At 41.9% G+C, this 24,225-nt stretch overlaps 1 protein-coding gene and 1 non-coding gene across 8 annotated transcripts in view; one reads left to right on the plus strand and one right to left on the minus strand.

The window, feature by feature from the left end:
* Positions 1 to 22,508, minus strand: part of PPP6R3 (protein phosphatase 6 regulatory subunit 3) — a 95,538-nt gene extending 73,030 nt beyond the window's left edge. For 4 of the 7 annotated variants that reach the window (XM_063289257.1, XM_063289258.1, XM_063289256.1 and 1 more), the window contains exons 1-2: positions 22,371 to 22,507; positions 1,949 to 2,098 (exon numbers count right to left, since the gene is read on the minus strand). The gene's annotated coding sequence lies outside the window, so the exon portion shown is untranslated. Of the gene's footprint in view, positions 1 to 1,948; positions 2,099 to 19,792; positions 19,897 to 22,339 lie in introns of all 7 variants that reach the window. The other 3 variants (XM_063289254.1, XM_063289255.1, XM_063289259.1) reach the window with 3 other exon arrangements.
* Positions 22,509 to 23,069: 561 nt separating this feature from the next.
* On the plus strand, positions 23,070 to 23,142 carry TRNAA-AGC (transfer RNA alanine (anticodon AGC)). Its single transcript has one exon. It is a non-coding gene; the product is annotated as a tRNA-Ala (tRNA).
* Positions 23,143 to 24,225: the final 1,083 nt, after the last annotated feature.

Below are 24,225 nucleotides of genomic sequence, written 5' to 3' on the forward strand. Positions count from 1 at the left end.
CCCCAAGTATACAATCTCCTTGTGCACCCTTTCAACACCAACAACTGAAACTCATGCTGCAGGACTGCAGGATATTTCTACTGCAGTGTGAAAAGGTGGTAAGTGTTCAACAAGAAATAGTGCAGAATACCCTAACATGTGATACCACAATTTGGTAGAACATCATATACTTTCTCTTGTGCAACCAGTGTAGAAAGAGCAGTCACAATTTGGTTCCTTCAGACAGCAGCAATGGAAGCTTATCTCCAAGGCCTTCAGCACTTGAACGCTGAGAAAGCACACTAAACCAGGGTCTTCCCAAAATTATGTTCTTAAGAAAGGCCATGGGTATCGTATAGAGCAAATTAGATCCAAGAAAGGCACAGCTCTGGCAGACAAACTGAGAACTGGAACATACACTGCCTGCTGGATCTCCCTGGGTATTAAAGTCACTTACGTGAAGACGAGCTTATGCAGCTGCAGGGGGAGCACAGTATAAGTTTTGTTAGTCTTGGACCAGCTTTTAAGATGAATGTTTTCAGTAATGATGATATACCAAGGTGGAGAGACTGCATAATTATAAAAGTGACTTTGGTAAAGAAGTACAGAATAGGTTACAGCTGTAAGAAGGAGCTTGAACACAGAGCATACATTCCGCCCACAGCAGCAACAGCAATTACAGCTCCCAATTCCAGCAGTGGGTGACAGGTACAAAAACAATGCATGGCAGCTTGCATTCTAGTAGGAAAGTTGTATCAGGTCTTTGACAAGCAGAAGAGGGCAATATGCTCTTGTTCTGAATGGTTAATGCACAGATCTGACTTAACCTGACAAAGTTTGGCCAGTGGTACAGTGCTTGCCAACCAGCGTCCTGAGAAAGAAGATGTTCTCCATGGCAGGTGATATGACTTATCATTCACACGTGGATGATGCAGCTGGCCTTTCTCACAACTTATTCTCCCTCTATTAGACTGTGACTGGAAGAGAAGGGCTACCCTAACCTTCACTCAAAACAGCAGCAGCAGCTACTGTGCTATTGTGTGCCAATTACTGAGTTGCCTAAATTTGACAGAATGCACTGACTTCGAAGTCACAATGCCACACCAGAAGCTACCCTGTATGCCTATGGCCAGACTTAGAGAGAATTTGTGCACTATGCAGCATGCATATTGGGAAGTAGTCTCAAAGCCAACAGCTGAAGGAATATATTTTCAATTTTGTTATATTGTTCATGTGCTTTGTTGAAGCCATACTGGGTTATTGTAGCTGTTTGTGTAGGCAGGCTGGAAAAAAAAGCATACTTAAGCAGTTGCTTTCCCTCTTTCTTGGGAATTTCAAGAATCTGGAATAGACTTTAAAAAAAAATTCCCTAGGCAATTGTTCTATAGACTGGATGGTAGTGAGCACTCAGGGTGGACTACTACCCACTACTTTTGAGGCCATAGGACAAAAAGGACAGAGCAAAAGCTTGCTTCATGTTCCACTATTATGAGAGAACACTCAAAATGTTTTGAGTTTTATTCTGTCAGGACACAACCCACTCAAAATGTTCAGATGCCATATTCAAAGTAAGATGGTTTTGTTTTCAGCTTCGAGAAAACTTTTTTTTTGTTCCATGCATACTTCTTAACCTTAGGTGCCATGTAAGAATTCACACCACTGTTTCAGGACCAAACCAAATTAATAACACTATAAGTTAACAACTTTTCACGTCAATGTAATGTTAACCCTGAAGTGAATTTAAATCATTGGCAATACAGGTAGATTTGTGTATGTAATCGGACTTAAAAAGACAATCAAACACCAAGAAAAAAACCCTTATAATTTAATGAAAAAAAATACTAAAAGCAAAAGAACAATTAAGTCAATTAAATTTCTGCAAGGTAAAGGGTTTAGCCAATACTTTGAAAATCGGTCATACATATCCTAAAATATCCCTCCTGAGACAAACATAAGCAGGATTTCTTACCTGTTAAAAGAAAAGTTTATAAAGAAAAAAAAAATCTATTCTTCTTGGCTCCTTGCCCATTACAAGGTATCCTGGCAACAGCAAAATCTTTCAGTCTACAGTATTAGCAGATTAGAGACTGAATTAGGTTAGGATGAAGCAGGTTTCTTCCTACAAAAACAAACAAAAACAAAACAAGACAAGACAATTTAATAACATCAACACAGGATTTAATTAGCCAATTCAGTTAAAAACAGACATGAGTGATGAATATACAGACTATAAATGACTGCATAGGAGATAACAGCTAGTTAGGCTAACCCCTCACTATCTACAATGTTTTATGAAAATGGTAATGTAGCAGCACCTTTTTCTTTTCATACATGTGCATTTTTTCATGAAAACACCAAATATGAAATTTGAAAACACCAATTTATCAAGACAGAGAGAGACACCAGATGTTCAAGTGGGCTTGAGAAAAGCTCAAGGAACATGAAACATTATTGCTGGTGCACAGTAGATAATTGAGAAAGCCAAAGAATATCAAAAAGAAGTCAATACGTGCTTCACTGATTATAGAAAGGCCTTCAGTTGTGTCAATCACATCAAGCTGTGGAAAGTGCTCAGAAAAATAGGAACCCCCAGAACATCTCACTGTCCTCATGAGAAACTCACATACAGGTCAGGAAGCCCCAGTACAGGTAGAACATGGTGAAACAGACTGGCTCCAAGTTGGAAAAGGAGTGTGACATGCTGTACGCTCTCCCCTTATTTATTCAACCTTTATGCTGAATATGTATTAAGGGAAGCTGCACTGGAAGATGAGAGTGATTTTAAAATTGGAAGAAGAATCATCTGCACTATGCTGATGACACTACCCTGATAGCTGAAAATGCAAAGGATCTGCAAGCCCTAGTAATAAAAGTCAAGGAGCACAGTGAAAAAATAGGACTAAAATTAAAAGAAGACCTAACTAATGACAACAGGTAAAACAATCAGACTTTAGAATTGACAATGAAGATATTGTAGTAGATAGCTTCCACCTTTTATGATCAACTATGCCTTTTAGGATCAACTATCAACAGTAAAGGAACAAGGAGTGAAGAAATATGCCACAAACTAGCACTTGGTAAAACAGCCATGAAGGCCTTGGAAAAGATATTCAAATACCGTGATGTGTCTATACCTACAAAGATCAGAATTGTGCAAGCCCTGTGAGACTCTATGGAAGCAAAAGTAAGACTCTGAAGAAACAAGATAGGAAGAGTATTGACTCTTCTGAACTTTGGTGTTGGAGAAGACTCCTGAGAATACCAAGAAAACAAACTGATGGATCATCAAACAAATCAACCCAGAGTTCTCACTCGAGGCACAAATGACCAGGCTTAAATTATCCTACTTTGGACACATTATGTGAAGACCTAGCTCTCTGGAGAAGGCTCAAATGCTGGGAAACGTGGAAGGAAAGAGAAGAAGAGGATGACCAGGAGCAAGGTGGTTAGGCTCAGTTACAGTAGCCACTAGCTACTGTTGGAAGAGCTGAAGGACCAAGTTAGGGACAGATCATCAAGGAGAAAATTTAACTATGTAGTTGCTAAGAGTCAACAATGACTTGATGGCACATAATCAATCAATTAATCTATCATATAGGTTACCAAATCCAAATTATCAAGGGGTGAGGCAGCTCTCCATGATGAATGGTAGAATATTTTGTAATAGAAAAATGAGTAGAACATAATAGAAATATTCTGTCTGGTGTGGTGAAGGAAAAAAAATTCTGCCTTCATAATATTGAAATCTGAGATTATCAATGAAACAGAATTGGGACAGATTCAGGACAGATATAACACTATTTCACACAATGCCTAATTTTAAAAAATGGAATTTATTAGTAGGAGAGCACGCCCCCTAAGGGGGATCAGTTTGAAAGGTGGATTTGATAAGCTGAGGGAAGTCAAAATTATTGATGGCTAGCAGTCACATTGGCTACATATTACTGCCCTTACTGAAGGCTATATAACTGCTAGTGTATTTGTGACTTGCTTGTGGCTTTCTTAAGCATCTTCCTAGACACAATGGGAACAGAAATATGAGTGAGATATGCCCTGAGTGTGATCCAAGGGCTCTTATATTCTCATCATTTTTCAAATTTTGAGTATATATGTGTACAGCAAATATAGAGCATATATGTGTACAGACTGTGTACAGACTGATAACACAAATGTTTCTGAGTATGGTGTGGCATAAGAAACAGTGACTCTTGTGTAACATAATAAAAAAGAGACACAAGAAGTTTGTGTTTTTAAGGATGGAAACGTAAAACAGTAGCTTCATAAAGAAAGAGGTAAATGCAGATAGTCCTTGAGTTACAACCATTCATTCAGTGACTGTTCAAAGTTAGGATGGCACTGAGCAAAGGAACTTACAACTTATCCTCAAAGTTCTTGGCGTTGCAGTGCCCCCACGGTCACATGAACAAAATTTGAGAGCTTGGCAACCAGCTCACACTTACGACCCGCTGCAGCATCCCACAGTCATGTGATTGCCATTTGCAACTTTCCCTGCCGGCTTCCCACAAGCAAAGTCAATTGGGAGGCCAGTAGGGAAGGTCGCAGGTCACTCGGGTCTCCCCCACACTGAACCTTTCTTCACTCGCACACACCATGACCTCCCCACTTTGTATGAACCGCGCAGAGTCCCTCTTTTGGGGGAGATGGGCGGTAGCATGCATGCATGAATAAATAAATGCATCTCTCTGCTTATATACCATAATTGGTCCAGATAGTGGAGGTGTTGTTCTCTCCTTGGTTGACTGAGCTAATAGTTCCTTAACTAGGGTATAATGTGCTGTTTGATTGTTCATCTGGTGTTAATCCTAGTGTTTGCATATTTGGGTGTTGCTTGCTGGCAAGGAGGTGTCCTGGTCTTTTGGCTTTACTATTGTCTCTTTTGAATGATACGTAAATCTTGTTTACTTCTATGTGTCTAAATGCACCAAGTATAAGCGTGTGGAAAAGTTAAAAAGAACAGTTAAAATCTATCCATGGCCAATAGTCCATCACAGAAAATAAACTCTTGCCTTTCACAAGTTTATGAAGTAGACTTCAGTGTGATTTAAAACAGATGTTTATTAATAACAGATACAGAGATAAAGACCAAACCCCTAATAAGTTCAGATGCAAACTCTATTCCTATGACTAATGTAACACTATTACAAATCATAATAGTTCATACGCTAAAGTCATTTACACCATCGTCTGTCTTCAATCTTCAGCAAAGGATTGTTACCTTGTCGTGGTGCTGGAGCTTGAGCACCTCAATGATGCCATGAGCTAAACCATGAAGGGCCACCCAAGACGGGAAGGTCATGACAGAGAGGTCAGACTAAATGCGATCCCTGGGGAAGGTAATGGCAACCCACACCAGTATTCTTGCCGTGAAAACTAATGGATCAGTACAACCAGAGATATGTCAGTATACCATCAGAAGATGAGACCCCCAGGTCAGAAGATGGTCAAAATGCTACTGGGGAGGAACAGAGGATGCGTTCAACTAGCCCCAGATGTGATGACGCAGCTAGCTCAAAGCCGAAAGGATGGCTAGCGGCCGACGGTGCTGGTGGTGAACGGCGAATCCGATGTTCTAAGGATCAACACACCGTTGGAACCTGGAATGTAAGATCTATGAGCCAGGGTAAACTGGATGTGGTTATTGGTGAGATGTCAAGATTAAAGATAGACATTCTGGACGTCAGTGAACTGAAATGGACTGGAATGGGCCACTTCACATCAAATGACCACCAGATCTACTACTGTGGACAAGAGGACCACAGAAGAAATGGAGTAGCCTTCATAATTAATAGTAAAGTGGCTAAAGCAGAGCTTGGATACAATCCAAAAAACGACAGAATGATCTCAATTCGAATTCAGGGCAAGCCATCTAACATCACAGTGATCCAAATATACGCCCCAACCACAGATGCTGAAGAAGCTGAAGTAGAGCAGTTCTATGAGGATCTGCAGCACCTACTGGACAACACACCTAAAAGAGACGTTATTTTCATCACAGGAGATTGGAATGCTAAGGTGGGCAGTCAGATGACACCTGGAATTACAGGTAAGCATGGCCTGGGAGAACAAAATGAAGCAGGACATAGGCTGATAGAATTTTGCCAAGACAACTCTCTCTGCATAACAAACACTCTCTTCCAACAACCTAAGGGACGGCTTTATACATGGACTTCACCAGATGGACACCACCAAAATCAGATTGACTACATCCTTTGCAGCCGAAGGTGGCGGACATCTATACAGTCGGTAAAAACAAGACCTGGAGCTGACTGTAGTTCAGAACACAAACTTCTTCTTGCACAATTTAGGATCAGACTAAAGAGATTAGGGAAGACCCACAGATCAGCTAGATATGAGCTCACTAATATCCCTAAGGAATATGCAGTGGAGATGAAGAATAGATTGAAGGGACTGGACTTAGTAGGTAGGGTCCCAGAAGAACTATGGAGAGAAGTTCGCAACATTGTTCAGGAGGCGGCAACAAAATACATCCCAAAGAAAGAGAAAACCAAGAAGGCAAAGTGGCTGTCTGCTGAGACACTAGAAGTAGCCCAAGAAAGAAGGAAAGCAAAAGGCAACAGCGATAGGGGGAGATATGCCCAATTAAATGCAAAATTCCAGAGGTTAGCCAGAACAGACAAGGAATTATTTTTAAACAGGCAATGTGCGGAAGTGGAAGAAGACAATAAAATAGGAAGGACAAGAGACCTCTTCCAGAAAATTAGAAACATCGGAGGTAAATTCCAGGCAAAAATGGGCATGATCAAAAACAAAGATGGGAAGGACCTAACAGAAGAAGAAGGGATCAAGAAAAGGTGGCAAGAATATACGGAAGACCTGTATAGGAAGGATAACAGTATCGGGGATAGCTTTGATGGTGTGGTCAGTGAGCTAGAGCCAGACATCCTGAAGAGTGCGGTTGAATGGGCCTTAAGAAGCATTGCTAATAAGAAGGCAGCAGGAGACGATGTTATCCCAGCTGAACTGTTCAAAATCTTGCGAGATGATGCTGTCAAAGTAATGCATGCTATATGCCAGCAAATTTGGAAAACACAAGAATGGCCATCAGATTGGAAAAAATCAACTTATATCCCCATACCAAAAAAGGGAAACACCAAAGAATGTTCAAACTATCGAACAGTGGCACTCATTTCACATGCCAGTAAGGTAATGCTCAAAATCCTGCAAGGTAGACTTCAGCAATTCATGGAGTGAGAATTGCCAGATGTACAAGCTGGGTTTAGAAAAGGCAGAGGAACTAGGGACCAAATTGCCAATATCTGTTGGGTCATGGAAAAAGCCAGGGAGTTTCAGAAAAACATCTGTTTCTGTTTTATTGAGTATTCTAAAGCCTTTGACTGTGTGGACCATAACAAATTGTGGCAAGTTCCTTAGTGATATGGGGATACCAAGTCATCTTGTATGCCTCCTGAGGAATCTGTATAACGACCAAGTAGCAAGAGTAAGAACAGACCACGGAACAACAGACTGGTTTAAGATCGGGAAAGGAGTACGGCAGGGTTGTTATACTCTCACCCTACCTATTCAACTCGTACGCAGAACACACCATTTGATGTGCTGGGCTTGAGGAATCCAAGGCTGGAGTTAAAATTGCTGGAAGAAACATTAACAATCTCAGATATGCAGATGATACCACTTTGATGGCTGAAAGCAAAGAGGAACTGAGGAACCTTATGATGAAGGTGAAAGAAGGAAGTGCAAAAGCTGGCTTGCAGCTAAACCTCAAAAAAACCAAGATTATTGTCCTAACGGTCAGAAATCACGCTGAGACGAGGAGTAGGTCTCTAGTGTTTATTACTGCTACGTAAAACAGAATCCTAACAAACTGAAGAAGCGTGGGAAAAACCCAGACAGATAAACCCCAAAAGTTAAGGCAGGTCTGATCTGTGTCTCTTTGAATGGCTGCTTAATTCCTCAGTACTACGCATGCATTTTCCCTCCTGGATAGAGGCCCCTTCCAGCTCACCATCAGTACTCATGACATTTATGGCAATCAGCTTGATTGATAACTGGCAAATAGAGGGAGAAAACGTAGAGGCAGTGAAAGACTTTGTATTTCTAGGTGCAAAGATTACTGCAGATGCTTACTGCAGTCAGGAAATCAGAAGATGCTTAATCCTTGGGAGAAAAGCAACGACAAATCTCGATAAAATAGTTAAGAGCAGAGACATCACGCTGACAACAAAGGTCCGCATAGTTAAAGCAATGGTGTTCCCAGTAGTAACATATGGCTGCGAGAGCTGGACCATAAGGAAGGCTGAGAGAAGGAAGATAGATGCTTTGGAACTGTGGTGTTGGAGGAAAATTCTGAGAGTGCCTTGGACTGCAAGAAGATCAAACCAGTCCATCCTCCAGGAAATCAAGCCAGACTGCTCACTTGAGGGAATGATATTAAAGGCAAAACTGAAATACTTTGGCCACATAATGAGAAGACAGGACACCCTGGAGAAGATGCTGATGCTAGGGAGAGTGGAAGGCAAAAGGAAGAGGGGCCAACCAAGGGCAAGATGGATGGATGATATTCTAGAGGTGACGGACTTGTCCCTGGGGGAGCTGGGGGTGTTGACGACCGACAGGAAGCTCTGGCGTGGGCTGGTCCATGAAGTCACGAAGAGTCGGAAGCGACTGAACTAATAAACAACAACAACTGTCTTCAATATAATGTGCTCTGCATTGGATAAACATGTTAAACTCTACATGAAATAAATAGACATAAACATGAGGTTAGAATTTCAATATTCAGAAACCAGCAGGTGTGTATTTCAGCTTCTCATGACACCATCACTAATTGGCCTATAAGAATCCTATTGAAAAGATGTAACCTTCTTAAGGGGGCATCAACAGATGGTGCTTGCACATCCTCCCTGTTCGAAGCACGCTTTTAACTTCAAATCTAAAATATAGTACATCTCTATATATTCAAGGGGATCCTGGATTCAGGACTGAGAGATTATGAGTTTGAGGACTTCTATATTAAAATCCACATCAGTTTTAATCACTCTGACAGAGATACAGTACATGGGTTTAATAAAAATGGTTTGAACAATACTTCCAAATGAATAAATTGCTATAGGATTATATTGCTATAATACTTCTAACTGAATAAATTGTTACAGGTTTACTTTTTAATTATTTTGGAAGAATTTAAGGAATATATAAAAGCAAAAGTATCTACAAAAGTAGTTTTGTAAATAAATCCAGGTATTACAAAAATGCTGTAAATTTACAGTGATATCTGAATGAAAATAACTCTTGGATACCATTTCGAAGAAATACGAATATATAACAATAGCTAATTCTGCTAACTCTAAAATTCAAACAGTTTCATTTGCCAAAGCATTTTGTGGTTGCCAACATGCACAAAGAAGTCCTAGCCTGAAAGGGAGGAATACTTTCTCTCTAGCAAATACCATGCTATGATGTCTCCCCCATCAAAAAAAATATATAGCTCTTTTTGAGGAAGACAGCTTGACCTTCAAAGGCTTTATTCCAGCTTGAGAAAGGCATAAGACAACTTACTATGTTATATAAGCCAAGCCATTTTCTGTTGACTAAGAACAACTTATGGTCGAGAACAGAAATACATTAAATCCTTAGTTATATATTTCAGGTACAACAAGGAACCATCACTGAAAGAGACTGTAACCCTAAAACTGGTACCCATTAAGAGTGAAAGAAAAATGTGCAGAACCAACAATCATTCACAGTTTTCTAAACCAGGAATACACAGAAACTAGAACAGGTTCTACTAGTAAATTTTGGAGCAATTTGCACAAGACTGGCAAAGGGCTTTGGCTTCCAGTTTTTTAACAATAGCAATAAGAAAATAACTTTATCCATTTAATTACATTGCTGAAATCAAGAACACTTGAAGTACCCCAGATGTAAACATGTGGAAAGATGAACTCAGCACTGTTCTAGAACTGAAAACAAGATCAACTGCTCAGAACATGTCCCTGCTCTTTTTATCTTTGTTTCTGCCTCTGACTGATAGCTCTTACGTTTCTTGAAAACCAAAACAGATTCAACAAGGTTAACTTCTGCCTACTCCTCTAACTAAACCATGGCATAGGAAGCCATGATAATTTAACCAAAAAAAGTCACTAATTTGAGTAAGATGTTAGCACACCCTCCCTTCTGGAACTGCTCAAAAATACTAAAGGGAATAAACACATGCACATACACACTGGAGACTGTGAAGCCTAACACCTTAAGAAAAGAAGAAAAATCATTTTTAGACCAGGCCTGCACAACACAGTATATCATAATATGACTTATTTGGTTTTGGCTTATTTGGTATGAGCCCATTCACTGTAATTGGTAAGCTCTTTTCAATAATTTGTTTTCTTTTTCATATTTTTTTCTGTAGAACTCAATACAGTATACACAGGTCCCCCTATGTAGTCTCTTCTCAGAACATTGATCAGGCTCAGTGTCATGAGTACTGATGGTGAGCAGGAGGGGGCCCTTATCCAGGGGGGAAAGTGCATGCGTAGTACTGAGGAGTTAAGCAGCCATTCAAAGAGACACAGATCAGACCCGCCTTAACTTTTGCGGTTTATCTGTCTGGGTTTTTCCCACGCTTCTTCGGTTTGTTAGGGTTTTCCTCTAATGTAGCAGTAATAAAACACTAGAGTCCTATTCCTTGTCTCAGCGTGGTTCCTGGCTGTTAGGACATCAATCCTAACAAACTCCACTACTCCCATTGAAATAGGGAGGAACAAAAAAAAAAAAGGAAGAGACATTTGGAAAAATGTCTTCGGAAAACCAGGAAATTCGGCAAGCCATCCAACAACTGGCAGCAGCATTGCAACATCAACAACAAGTAGATCTCCAGATCAACACATTACAAGCAGCCATGCTACAGCAGTTACAACAACCAGCTCCAATTAACCCACAACCAGTACCAGCAGCAGCAGCTCCACCAGTAGTCTTGAGATCCCAGGGCAGTCTACCAGAGAAGTTTGGAGGAGAAGCAGGACAGTTGAGAACCTTTCTCACACAGTGCACAATGTTTTTCGACAGCAGACCGGCAGAGTTTCCCGCAGACAGAACCAGAGTCACCTTCATTTTCAGTCTGCTAAAGGGCCCAGCAGCCAAATGGGCTATTCCCATATTCCCTTTGTTTCTACTGCGGAGTCGAGGGGCACATGGTGAGAGCTTGCCCAGCGAGAAGCCAAGCAAATTCCTTAAGAGCCCCAGGGCAAGCAGCAGAACCAAGAGCCACCTCTGCCTCTACTTCCAACCAGGGAAACTCCGTTGGTCTCCCTCCACAGAGCTCAGCAGGGAGACCATCAATCAATTAAGAAGGGCTCATTCCAAGGATTCCAGGCAATCCTTTTACTACTTACCAGTCATAATGCACATAAACACAGAGCACCAGGTCAAGCTAGAGGCCCTCGTGGATTCCGGAGCTTCCATCAATTTTATCGATGTACAGACTGTACAAGACCTCAACATCCCGACCATAGAATTGCCACGTCCCATAGAAGTTGAGACCATTGACGGCCAGCCCCTCAAGGCAGGACTGATTTGAAGTTTCACAGAACCTTTGCAACTAACAACAGGAGACCACACTGAGTGGATCCAACTTTATGTTACGGCATCACTTAATGTGCCTATAGTCCTGGGCACACCTTGGCTGAAGATCCACAACCCATTGTTGAACTGGACTACAGGAGCAATCTCCTTCCCAGCTAAGGAATGCCAGCACCACAAGATTCAAGCCGCTCTCCTCTCTCCAGCAACCAACGCAGTCATGGAAGCAGGGGAGGTCCAGTTGCCAGCCAAGTATGCAGATTTCGCAGATGTTTTCAGCAAACAAGAGGCCACAGCACTACCCCCCCATAGGGACTGTGATTGCACCATTGAGTTGATACCAGGAGCCAAGGTTCCAGCAAGGAAACAATATCCCATGTCCCCCAAGGAACTAGCCACCTTAAAGGATTACTTGGATTCTAATCTCCAAAAGGGTTTCATCCGACCATCTACTTCCCCAGCGTCTGCTCCTACCTTCTTCGTACCAAAGAAGCCTGACCCGTTGGCACCGGCAAACCAGGAGGCACCCATGAGAGTGGTGCATGATTTCAGTTCCCTCAATAAAGTCACGGTCAAGGAAAATTACCCACTCCCCCTAATATCTGATCTGCTGGATCTCTTACAGAAAGCACGCATTTTTACTAGGTTGGACCTCAGGAATGTGTACAATCTGATCCGGATGAAAGAGGGGCATGAATATCTGACTGCCTTCGATACCAGGTTTGGTAAATTTGAGTACCTTGTTTTGCCCTTTGGCTTGTCTAATGCAGGAGCCATATTTTCCCAATTTATGAATCAAATTTTCTCTGATTTACTAGATAAATATCTGGTCATTTATCTAGATGACATATTAATATTCTCTGAGGATGCTACAACTCATGTAACCCATGTACGTAATGTCTTACAAAGACTGAGAGAGAACAAGCTGTTCGCCAAGCTAGAGAAGTGTGCCTTCGATTTAACTGAATTACATTTCCTGGGCTATAAAATATCAACAGAAGGCATATCCATGGATCCTTCTAAGGTCCAGGCAATTCTCTCTTGGCAACCCCCCCGAAATGTGAAAGAGCTACAAAAATTTCTAGGGTTCTGCAATTTTTACAGGAGATTCATAAATAAATTTAGTGACAGGGCTAAACCCCTCACACAGCTTTTGAAGAAAGGATCAAAATTCATTTGGGGGGAGAGGGAGCAAGCAGCCTTCCAAGAATTTAAGCAGCTCTTTGCATCCCAGCTGCTTTTAAAGCACCCTGATCCCACGAAGCAATTCATAATGCATTCAGATGCTTCAGATTTTGCTATTGCTGCTGTTTTATTGCAATATACAAACAAAACAGAGAATACATTGCTCCCTTGTGCATTTTTCTCCTGCACGCTCTCACCAGCAGAAACTACGATGTTTTTAACAAGGAGTTGCTAGCAATTAAAGCAGCATTTCAAGAGTGGAGGCACTGGCTAGAAGGTGCAACCTTTCCTGTGAAAGTTTGCACCGATCACAAGAATTTACAGCTTCTACAAAACACCAGATCCCTCACCTCACGCCAAATCAGATGGAGCCAGTTTTTCTCCCGTTTCAATTTTGTTATTTCTTATGTTCCCGGGGCGCAGAACTGTTTGGCAGATGCCCTGTCTTGATCCATTCAGGCAACCCCCGCTACTCACCAGGAGGTACAGGCTACCATATTACAACCTCACAACTTTCAGCAGTCTATGAGGGGGAACCAGACAGAGATTTTAGCAGCAAGCAGACAAGCAGAGGACCTATTTACAAGAGTCAGAGCTCAGCAGCAACAGGACCCGTATGCCAGGGCCAGGATGGATGACCTCCAGAGGGGTCTACAAGTCACCGCATACCCATTTAATGTGGAAGCAGGAATCCTCTGGCATAGCTGGCGATTATACATTCCCCCCTCATTGAGGGAAGAAGTACTGAGACTTTGCCATGACCATCAAACGGCAGGCCACGGAGGTGTTTTCAAAACTCTCCATAGAGCTGAGAGACTACTGGTGGCCTAAGATGACTGTAGACATAAAGGGTTACGTTGCTTCTTGTCATACCTGTAGACGAGCCAAGCCTCTCCCAGGGAAGCCCACAGGACTCTTGCAACCCCTACCCACCCCCAGCAGGCCTTGGGATACAATCTCCATGGATTTCGTCACTGATTTACCCCCGGTCCAGTGGCTGACTTCCATATTAGTGGTGGTGGATCTTTTCACTAAAATGGCGCATTTTATTCCTTGCAAGGGCCTCCCATCTGCGCAAGCCACAGTGCAGTTGTTTATGGACCATGTTTTTAGGTATAGAGGCATGATAAATCACTTGGTGAGTGACAGAGGCCCTCAGTTCACTTCCAGGTTCTGGAGGGCCCTTTTCCAGTCATTAGGGGTCCAGATCCACCTATCATCATCATCGCATCATCTGGCGAGTAACGGGCAAGCTGAGAAAATTAACCAATGGTTACAGCAGTATCTCAGGTGTTACACCACTTATCAGCAAGACAATTGGCCAGCCCTGCTCCCCATGGCAGAATTTACTTATAACAACTCTGTGCAATCCTCTACCAAGATGTCTCCTTTCCAAGCACAATACGGGGTTAACCCTTGGGTGTTGCCCACCTCCTCCCAGCAGGGAACTGTTCCAGCCGTGGCTGATTTTCTTAAAGAGCAACAAGCCGCACAGGAGTTGTTAAAGGAGCAGCTGAACAGGGCAAAGAGTGCTTACAAGAGAGCTGCAGATATTCACAGACAAGAGGGGCCAGCAATTGCGGTAGGAGACAAAGTGTGGCTCTCTATCAAGTTTTTAACGTCTACCAGGCCCTCCAAGAAGTTAGACTCTAAGTTTGTGGGCCCTTTCACTGTGGTACAGCAGATAAATCCAGTGGCTTATCGCTTAAAGCTGCCAGCATCCATGAAAATCCATCCAGTTTTTCACAGAGCCTTGCTAGCCAAAGACCCTCCCCCAAGTACCTTACGATCGCAAATGCCCCCCCCCCTCCAGTTATTGTGGAGGGGGAGGAGGAATACGAAGTCGAGGAAATTCTGGACTCTAGGAGGAGGGGAAGGGGCATCCAATATTTAATACACTGGAAAGGGTACCCTGAGGAAGAGCGCACATGGGAAAATGCCAGAGAAGTGCATGCACCAACGCTGGTTCATCGATTCCATCAGCTTTTCCCTCACAAACCCAAGCCTCGCACTCTACCAGAGATTCCTCACTTGACTGAGCAAGCAGAGGAATCCCAAGCAGAGGAGTTCCTAAGCTGGCAACCTCCACCCCCGCCAGAGGCTCTGAGGCCAGAGAGAGAGGAAGACGGAGTGCTGCAGCCCTCCACCTCCGGCTTGCATTTCCCAAGGGGGAGGGGGGAAGAATCTTCTAATTATCTAGCTACTTTCCAGCAGCAGTCACCTGGACCAAAAGTGTTATCAGACCTGGAGAGCAGCACTGATTCGTCCTTGGAGGAGTTTTCCTTTGAAGAATTTCCATCGTTGCCCAGTTCCCATGGGAGCTTGGAGGGGGAGATGGACTCTCATGAGACCTCTGGAAGGGAGGGGGCTGAAATGGAATGTGAATCTGGAGGGGAGGGTGATGTCATGAGTACTGATGGTGAGGAGGGGGCCCCTATCCAGGGGAGAAAACGCATGCGTAGTACTGAGGAGTTAAGCAGCCATTCAAAGAGACACAGATCAGGCCCGCCTTAACTTTTGGGGCTTATCTGTCTGGGTTTTTCCCACACTTCTTCAGTTTGTTAGGATTTTCTGTCTAATGTAGCAGTAATAAAACACTAGAGACCTATTCCTTGTCTCAGCGTGGTTCCTGGCTGTTAGGACACTCAGATTCAAATAACCACAGCAAGTGTTTTATCATGTACCTTGGACTATACCTGTACCAATCCTAAAGAGATTATTATGGATTAAGCATCTGATACAATTTTACATTTTGCAAGCAATCCAAAAAAGCTCTTCAATTCTTGTAGTATTTGCTGCATAGACTTTGAAATTATATAGTAATTCATCTTAATTCTGCTCTCCTTTAGAATATTAGAACTAGTATTCTAAATAGACTGGTTTGTGGTGAAATGTATTAAGGTACTGAAGTTTCTTAAATAATCTGAGGCTTTTAGGCCACTTTTTAGTTTTAATACTATTTTTATTCTATTCCACATTTTAAGAAGGGATACTATTTTTAAAATAATTTCTTCTACACTCTGTACTAATAACACATTACTAATTGCATTTCTCAGTTTACACTGTTAATATATATTATCAAGCACAAATTGAACAGGATCATAAATGTATCCACAGTACATAAGCATTCATTAAACTCAATAACAAACTTCTATATTCATTCAAGGAAGCCTGCTGGCAATTAGGGTGAAATACAATATTCCAATGAAAAATAATAAAAGGCAAATATATTACAGGTAGACAGAAAGAATTTTTGTATTCAAGAATGAATAATCTAAAGCAACCCGCTTTTCTCTCACACAAGGCATTCTTTCTATCTCACAGTGGCTGCATTCACACATAAGCTATAATATAATTTGTGTGCTCTTGACTCACTATGATGAGCAAACATTATCCATTATAGCTTAATACCATATATAAATCAGATCAGTAACCTGAAGTTATGAAAAGCTTCCAACAGAATTTTTCATCATTATCTACCACATTCTAACTAAAGTCCCTTATGTCCTGCCAAAATCTGCTTTATAACCATAAGAAAGATAGTACTGGATACAAAAGATGGAACATTTACTAGAAATAAGCATATTTCATGTCTCCTCCCACTTACGTATTTTGGGTAGAATGAAACGCTTCTAACAGGAAGAAAAAAAAAGGAAAAAAAACAGGGAGCTTATGCTAACTTAAACAATTGCTAAAAATATTTAAGTTTCATTCATATATATTAGATGTCATTGTAGGTCTACAAATTGTGATTTTTGTCCCAGGCTGAAGTTACCCACCTAAACTGAGACAATAATTAACTAAAGCTATATCAATTTATAACTAACCCTTTCATCTAAAATCCAGTGGTGCCAGATACTACATGAACCTAAAATCTATTATTTCTAATCCCATACTCCATTTTGAACTTAAATTATTAAAATAATAATTACTAATAATCATTAACAAATATTTTTAAAAATCAGGAGCCAAGCTAAATTATGCACTTTAGATCTGATCAGGCCACCCATCTTTTCAAAAGCAGTTAGTTACCCTGGAATAATATCAAAAACACAGCACAAAGGAAGTGAACTTTCCCATGTATCCTGTACCAAATTGAGAATGCTGATGTGATGAGAACCTACAGTCTGTCCTATCATGAAAAAAAAAATGTTCACCTCTGTGCTTTCATCAGCAGTAACAATTAACAACTTGGGGGGGGGGGTAAAGTTATCTTTGAAGAACAGCAGATTCAGAAAGTATTATCTCAAGCACTGCAGCCTTGCTTTAATTTAGGGTCTTCTTCTGGGAAAATACTGCAGAGAAAATATATCTGATCGTGGATATCTAGTGTCTGGTTTCCTTTAACAGAAAACCTTAGTTTCATTCATTTATTATTTGTTGCAGAGACATATCATAATTTAAACACTGGACTAATTTATTGACTAGTTAACTTCAGCAGATAAAGAATCATCTGCATTTTACTTAAGAATGGCTTTAGCATCATCTCTGATCATTTTTTTCTCACACATCTGCAATTAGGGAAGCACTGTAATTGACTAGAATGTGCATTAAATTTAAGAAGATTTAAAATTTAAGCTTTTTATCTCAAGCAACTTTCACAAAAAAAGAACAGGAAAACTTCCACATCCCTCTACATTCCTAATCAAAAGTTATTTGAATCCAGTGGCCCTTCTTTTCAGATAAACAAGTATATGGTTACAGCCTTAAGGTAAAACTCCCTCCAGTTGAGCTGGTGATACATGGATATGTCTACATTGTTTTTAAAGCAACAATATGGAAGCGATTTAAAATTGCCTTCTTTTGGATTACAATCTAAGCTGCAAATTAAAAAGTAACATTCTCAGTCCCTATCATCTATGATGCACAGAACTGAACTTTGCTACTGGATGTTTTGCATCCTACATAGATCTTGGCAACAAAAATATTACATTTCCAAAAAATAGATAAGTAAAAATAGATTTGATTTTTTTTAAAATCAGACATCAAATGAATTCTCAAAGCAGCTGAGAAAAGCCACACAGACAAAAGAACTTTAAAGTTACCTAAGCTGAGTGGCAACAAAAAACAAGCAGAGTCTGACCTGCTTGCAGAAACATCATGCAAAAAGGCAACAGCAAACTACTTCTGTACTGTTAGCACAAAACCTCCAAGGTCATGCCCATAAGTCAACAGGACTTGAGTTTGACTTGAAGGCAATATTACAGTCAGGACCAGAAATATTGGAACAAGGATAACTGTTTTGGCATTTGGCCTCTGTACACTACCACAGGGAAGTTGAAAAGAAACCCACCCAGATGGGAGCGAAGTCAGGACTTTCAGCTGTAATTCAAGGGGATTGACAAAAGGGGGGCACTAACCATTCAGGAAGTACAGCCAGTGGCAAACACACACCCCCACTGTTGGTGGCTCATAAGTAATGGAACGAATGGCTGACAAGCAGCTGCGTGGCCATATGTGGCCTGTTTCCTGGGTACCCCATGACCAATCAAGCAGATAGAAGGCCTGGAGGTGATTCTGAGTGGTACATTTGCATTTGGTAGCTGTTCACTGGAACTCTCAACATGAGGTCCAAGGAGGTGTCCATGAGAGTGAAGGAGGCCATCATTAGGCTGAGAAAACAAAATAAACCCATCAGAGAGATAGCAAAAACATTGGGAGTGGCCAATACAAGAGTTTGGAACAACCTGAAAAAGAAGGAATTAAGTGGCAAGTTCAGCAAACAGCAGAAGGCCTGGAAGGCCACGGAAGACAACTAAAGTGGATGACCACAGAATTCTGCTCATGGTGAAGAGGAACCCTTTCACAACATGTAGCCAGGGCAAGAATGTTCTTGAGGAGGTAGGCATATCATTGTCAACATCTACAGTCAAGAGACAGCTTTATGAATGAAAATACAGAGGCTTCACAACAAGGTGCAAACCACTGGTAACGCTCCAGAACAGAAAGGCCAGATTAGAGTTTGCCAGCAAACACCTAAAAAAGCCTACCCAGTTCTGGAATAAGATTCTTTGGACTGATGAAACCAAGATTAATTGCACCAGAATGATGGGAAGAAAAAAGTATGGAGAAGGAAAGGAACAGCTCATGATCCAAAGCATACCACATCATCTGTCAAACATGGTGGAGGCAGTGTTATGGCATGGGCATGTATGGCTGCCAGTGGAACCGGGTCACTGGTGTTTATTGATGTCCTGACTGCTGATAAAAGCAGCTGGATGAATTCTGAAGTGTATAGGGCTAAACTTTCTGCTCAGATTCAGCCAAATGTAGCTGAACTGATAGGACGCCGCTTCATATTGCAGATGGATAATGACCCAAAACATACAGTAAAAGCTACCCAAGTTTCTCAAGGCAAAGAAATGGTATGTTCTTCAATAGCCAAGTCAGTCACCTGATCTCAACCCAATAGAGCATGGTTTTCACTTACTGAAGACAAGACTGAAGGCAGAAACACCCACAAACAAGCAGCAGCTGAAGGCAGCTGCAGTAAAGGCCTGGCAAAGCATTTCGAGGGAGAAAACTCAGCATTTGGTCATGTCCATGGGTTCCAGACTTCAGGCAGTCATTGACTGGAAAGGATTTTCATCCAGGTATTAAAGGCGATCCTTATGTTTGTAATGATGTTGGTTTGTTCCATTACAGCCACCAATGATGGGGATGTGGGTATGCCACTGGCTGTACTTCCTGAATGGTTAGTGTCCCACTTTTGTCAAACTCCTTGAATTACAGCTGAAAGTCCTGACTTCGCTCCCATCTGGGTGGGTTTCTTTTCAACTTCCCTGTGGTAGTGTACAGATGCCAAAACAGTTATCCTTGTTCCAATATTTCTGGTCCTGACTGTATGTTTTCAATGTGTTTCAATCAGTAAAAAATGTGCATTTTCAGAGACAATACTATTATTTTTATCCTGAAGGATATCACTTGTTTGCTCGAAAAGCAGGATGAAAACCAAGTAAAATAAATTCAGAGTGGTACAGAAAATAGTAAAAAATAATGTGAAAAATATACCATAAGCTCTAGCCAATAGAGGTTTTTAAATTCTACTTACAGAATCGAGAGGTGCAAGAATCAGTGGTAGCACCGTATATGAAAACAGAACTTAAGAATTCAAATCTAGAAGACTAGTACTTTCACAAATCAAGCTTGAGATGCCTGGAGGAGAAAGGAGCAATGGTTTTAAAATCTTGATGGTTCATACCAACCAAGTACATCATATGAAGTGAAAAGCAATTAAACAAATCCTTCCTGACCCTAATCTGGCCGGATCCACATACAAAATTAGATTACATTAAAGCCTGGAAATGGAAGTAATCCAGTCTAGAGTTTTTTTATACTTTTTAGTTACAACTCATTTTATCCATTAAGTTGGCATTCTCAAACTTTGTGGTGCTGTGATCCCCTAAAATAAAAGAAGTTATGTGAGGACCATGGAAAAATGAAATTGTGTGACAACCTCCTCATGCACAAACAATGAAATAAGCACCCAAAAGAGGGAGATGCATCCCCTAATGGAGAAGCATGTAGCATCCACAAGACAGAGGGCTGCCTTCACACCCTAAGAAAGGCTAAGCTGAGAGAGTCCAGCACACAAGGAATATACTCCAGAAAGATCGGCAGTAGAGCATGCTGGCCTCCTGTTATAAGGTATCAACACAAAGCTTGCAGTGGGTGTGTGAAGATTTAGCATGACATACACAAACACACCAGGAAAAGCCATCCTGGAAGTGGGGAAAGGTAAATTAGGCAAGAGCCACTGCTGCAAGTTCAAAAGTTGCTGAAGTGAGCCACATTTGGATATTGTGTATGGCTGGGTCTAGCAGTGTCAGCTTGGTGGAATCCACCCACTTCCAGAGAGAGGAAACAACTCTGACCCACTCAAACTTGTTCATGTCCCCCCAGGAGGTTGAGACCTACAGTTTGAAAACTCCTGCAGTATTATTTATTATAGCATGCTCAATCAGATTTGATTGTAGTCCAAAATACCTGGCAGACACAAAGCTACTTAAGTCTGAAATATTTAATTTACATTTACCCTGTTTTATTTATTTATTTATTCATTCATTCTTCATGCAGCCAGCTTATATGGGTCCCAACTCCCAGTGACTTTGGGAAGCATACAAACAAAACAAAACATCATAAAAACAGTATATGTTAAAACCACAGAACAAATTGGCAATCAAAGACACTAACCAATCACACTTCCTAGCAATGGACTCACTCAACACTCTGGCCCTATGCCAGTGGGAACAGCCAGATCTGAAGAGCCTTACAAAAGGCCAATATGGTCAGGGCCATCCAAATCTTGGGGTGGGGGGTGGCAAGCTGTTCAACAGGGCAGGTACCATGATAGAGAAGGCGCACTTCTTGGGTCCAATCAGATGCATTGTTTGATGGAAAGGACCGGAAGCATGCCAAGGCTGTCAGAGCTGGTGGAAACTGAATGAAGTTGTGCAGAATAATACAGTGCTAGTAAATATTTCAGAACTCTCAAATACCTCCAAAAATGATTATGCAGTTTAGATATCAGCACGGTTGAATTGAAACAGCACTAACATAAACACTGGGCAGTATTTTACTAAGATCCCTGGCTATTAAGACTGATTTTTGCAGCAATAGACCCACACATCTACTTTGGAAATAATTAATGGTATATTACTTCAAATGACTTTTTTGGAACACCACCATTAAAAAAAATCAACTGAAGTTAACACTCACTTACACCCAAGTCAAGGGACACTCCTAAAGGCAATGGGGAAAAATTACAAAATAATAAGCAGCTAGCTTTATTCACATGGCATAATACATTTAAAATCCTACATGACTAAAGGAGAATGGTCATATTCTTATTTGTTAACAGAAATGAGTTTGAGCTATTCTCATCACCAAATCAAAATCCTGATTTCAGATATCACTATCTAAAACCAGGGGCAGGCTTGGACTACCTTTACGGAAAAGCTGGCTTCACATCTTGAGTCCATAAGTTACTAGTTATCATTTTAATTTCCATTCATCCACACAGAAAGGACATAAATGGTGTTCCCTACATTCCCATTTCCCTGAAAACAAACTAACGGACTGCCGGTAAGCCTGCGGGAGGGTAAGAAAATAAGAATATGTGGGAATGCATATACGCGTGTCAGTGCTCCCGTAAAGATGATCCTTCTCATTCTGTTGGGGGAGGGGCCCTTAATTGAAAACCCGCTCCTCTGGTAAGGCAGCAGCATGAGGGATCTCTGCTCTCCCTACGGTAAAGGGAGAAATGGACGCAGGCCGCTGCGACACAGAATCGAAGGCGGGGGAAGGGGGAGTGCACTCAGGAAGCAAAACAAACCGGACCATTAGGCCGCTGCCGCTCCAAGTACAAGCCAGAGGGCTGTATCCTGCCCCCCTCGCATCAAGACACGGGGACGGTGAAGGGCTGGTGGTGGTGACATAAAGGTTAAACCGCCCTTCCAGCTCAGGTTCTTCGGGACCCCTCCCCGCTGCCCACCGGCCGACGCGGTTCCTCAAATGAAAGGAGCCACCATCACCGCCACCCCCGCCCCACTCTCCCCTGCCTCGGGCCTAGGAAGGAGAGGCGGCCGCAAGCTCCTACCCGAAGGCTGATGAACTCCCGAAACCCCTACCTCGGCGAAGAGGTCTCCCACTCGGCCGATCCACCCCCCCTCCCGCGCTCAGGCGGGAAAACTGCGGCTCCCTTCCATCATCGACTCTTCAAGATGGCGGACATATCGGCTTCTCCGAACCCTCCTGTCTCCGTCCCCCCATTCCTGCCAATCAACCCTCTACAGGTCACACCTTCGCTCAGCAAATCTTTCTTCTATTGGACGATGGCTAAAGCCTCTGTTTTCTACTGGTTGCAGGGCGTGGTCGATCATAAGATACCAATTCGCTATTGGGTTACAAAGGGATAAAGGCCGAGGTCACGGCTTCATTTAACCCAATCAGCGTTTTCGGATGGGCGACTCCGGCTTCCCACCGTCACGCCTTAGCAACAATAGTACGTCACTTTGAAAGACTTTCAGATTGCCCAACTACTAAGTCCCGTTCCGTTTAAAAATAAACCAATGACAGCCAATCACTGTAGGGCTCAGTCCAATTGCAAGTCACAGGGGCAGGGCTAAAATCTCTCTTCCCATAGCAATGTTTACTAAAGAACGTGCTGTACTATTGGACAACATAAGAAACCAAATTCTCGTCATTGAAATTGAAGAACTGGAATCTCCTGACAACAACGACTTCCTTCGTAGTTGAGGGAGGAGTTAGAAAAACGTCTGTCAGTTGGAATGGCATTTCTAACCCAGTCTCAACATCTCGTTTAGAAAGGGGAATTAGCTCAAATGGTAGAGCGCTCGCTTAGCATGCGAGAGGTAGCGGGATCGATGCCCGCATTCTCCAGTTTTGGAGGTCATGTATTCTATTCTAAAAGGTAAGGTTTTTACAAATTCGGTGTGAACATGACATTCTTTCACACCCAGGAACTTTCAGTTTGAAATAACGGCTCTTATTCTTTTTTCCCCGCCAGAGAGTTTCACACACCAATTGTTAGGTCCTCGTACTTCAGCTGCCCCTCACCTTTTTTTCCCCATCAATTGGGTTTGGGTTACGGTTATCGATGGATGGTTGAGAGTTTCCTCTGCAAATTTACCTATCGACGTGATAGGAACTCACACCAATCAACGACGTCCACGGCGGGCCAAAACTTTCCAGACGTGAGCTTTTAACACTAGCGGTGGGCAAAAAAACGAAGAACAGCCATTTCTTCCACCAACACCGGAAGAGAATATATCCGGCTGGTTATTCCTTTCTCCAGATTGTTAAACGCGAAAGACCAATTTACACATAAAACAAACAGCACAGCACATCCCTTGGACTGAGCATACCCAAGTATTTAAAAAGTTCGACTGTAAGGTTCTGACACTTTTAATCCCAATCAGGCACTGACTCATGCATAAGTGTAAAATGCAGAATTCAGTTTATTAAGAAAGTGTACAGGATAGAGCAAAAAGCCACGACTGAAGATTCCCGCCTAAGCTAGCTAATTAAAAGCAACTAACAAGTATGCCATGCCCCCTCTTTGTTCACCCCACTCCACCAGTGCTGCATACCAAACCTAGATGTCTTCAGTTGGTACGACTTTGGCTTCCCTCGTTAACCCAAACATAACTCTTTCTTACTCCTCTCTGTGTTCCCCCCCCCCATCTAGCGCTTGACAGGCAGCACTTAGCATGGCAGATGAACACTATCTAAGGATTCATTATTTCTTTGATGGTGGATTCTGACATTCTGCCCCCCTGAAAAAGAAACAGACTAATATGATTAATATATATGTTAAGCAAATTAATAGAAAGGAATTAAAAGGATTACACTTTAGGCTTGGTGGGATATTTTGCATAATTTTTTTTAACAGTTCTGGAGCTCAAACATGGTGACTGTTCACCCATTTGTGGTCAGGGAAATGTTTCCACTGGATTAAATACT

The sequence above is a fragment of the Candoia aspera genome, chromosome 1, assembly GCF_035149785.1.
Source record: "Candoia aspera isolate rCanAsp1 chromosome 1, rCanAsp1.hap2, whole genome shotgun sequence".
Classification (NCBI taxonomy): domain Eukaryota; kingdom Metazoa; phylum Chordata; class Lepidosauria; order Squamata; family Boidae; genus Candoia; species Candoia aspera.